The sequence below is a fragment of the Mustela nivalis genome (assembly GCF_964662115.1).
Source record: "Mustela nivalis genome assembly, chromosome: 1".
In the NCBI taxonomy this organism is placed as follows: Eukaryota; Metazoa; Chordata; class Mammalia; order Carnivora; family Mustelidae; genus Mustela; species Mustela nivalis.
The window spans coordinates 133,913,623-133,915,636 of record NC_139020.1 but is presented as its reverse complement, the minus strand read 5'-3'; positions in this window follow the sequence as shown (position 1 = coordinate 133,915,636).

Sequence of the window (2,014 nt, the reverse complement as noted above, 5' to 3'; positions counted from 1 at the left end):
TTTCATTTGTTTCTATGATTTTTTAAATTTATTCTTTAATTTCCTGGTTGGCCCATTCATTCTTTCATAGGAGGCTCTTTAGCCTCCATGTATTTGAGTTCTTTCCAATTTTCCTCTTGTGTTTGTGTTCCAGTTTCAAGCATTGTGGTCTGAAAATATACAGGAATGATCCCAATCTTTTGGTACCAGTTAAGACCTGACTTGTGACCGAGGATGTGATCTATTCTGGAGTATGTTTCATGTGCACTAGAGAAGAATGTGTATTCTGTTGCTTTCGGATGGAATGTTCTGAGTATATCTGTGAGGTCCATCTGGTCCAGTGTGTCATTTAAAGCCTTTATTTCCTTGTTGATCTTTTGGATCTTTTGCTTAGCTGACCTGTCCAGTTCAATGAGGGAGATGTTAAAATACCCTACTGTTATTATATTATTGTCAATGTGTTTCTTTGATCTTGTTAGTTGGCTTATGTAATTGGCTGCTCCCATTTTAAGGACATAGATATTTAAAATTGTTAGATCATCTTGTTGGATTGACCCTTTAAGTATGATATAGTGTCATTCCTCATCTCTTATTCTAGTCTTTGGTTTAAAATCTAATTTGTCTGATATAAGGATTGCCACCCCAACTTTCTTTTGATGTCCATTAGCATGATGAATGGTTTCCATTCCCTCCCACTTGCTTTCAATCTGGAGGTGTCTTTGGGTCTAAAATGTCTCTTACAGACAGCATATCGATGGGTCTTATTTTTTTTTATACAATCTGATATCCTGTGCCTTTTGATTGGAGCATTTAGACCATTTACACTCAGGATAACTATTGAAAGATATAAATTTAGTGCCACTGTATTGCCTGTAAGGTGACTGTTACTGTATATTGTCTCCGTTCCTTCCTGGTCTATGTTACTTTAAGGTTCTCTTTGCTTAGAGGAACTCTTTCAATATTTCTTGTAGGGCTGGTTTGGTGATTGCAAATTCTGTTAGTTTCTGTTTGTTCTGGAAGCTTTTTAATCTCTCCTTCTACTTTCAATGACAGCCTAGCTGGATATAGTATTCTTGGCTGCACATTTTTGTTGTTTACTACCCTGAATATATCATGCCAGTTCTTTCTGGCCTGCAAGGTCTTTGTGGATATGTCTGCTGCCAACGTAGTGTTTCTGTCATTGTAGGTTATGGACCCTGTCCCTAACTGCTTTCAATATATTTTTTTCTCTGTCTCTGAGATTTGTAAGTTTTACTACTAGATGTTGGGGTGTTGACCTATTTTTATTGATTTTGAGGGGGATTCTCTGTGCCTCCTGGATTTTGATGCCTCTTTCTTTCCCCAAATTAGGGGAAGTACTCTGCTATAATTTGCTCCAATATACCTTCTGCCCCCCTCTCTCTTTCTTCTTTTTCTGGGATCCCAATTATTCTAATGTTGTTTCACTTTATGGTATCACTTATCTCTTGAATTCTCCCCTTGTGATCCAATAGTTGTTTATCTTTCTTTTTCTCAGCTTTTTTATTCTCCATTATTTGGTCTTCTATATCACTTAATCTTTCTTCTACCTCATTTATCCCAGCAATTAGAACCTCCATTTTTTTTGAAGATTTTTGTTTATTTATTTGATGGAGAAAGATCACAAGTAGGCAGAGAGAGAGAGAGAGAGGGAAGCAGGCTCCCCGCTGAGTGGAGAGACCGATGTGGGACTTGATCCCAGGACCCTGAGATCATGACCTGAGCCGAAGGCAATGGCTTAACCCACTGAGCCACCCAGGTGTCCCGAGCCTCCATTTTTTATTGCACCTCATTAATAACCTTTTTTATTTCGACTTGGTAAGATTTTATTTCTCCAGAAAAGGATTCTCTAGTATCGCCTATGCTTTTTTCAAGCATAGGAGTTCATTCTGAACTCTAGTTCTGGCATCTTACTAATGTCCATTTTGATTAGGTCCGTGGCAGTCGGTAATGGCCCTTGTTCTTTCTTTCTTTTTTTTTTTTTTTGAGGTGAGTTTTTCCATTTTGTCATTTTGTC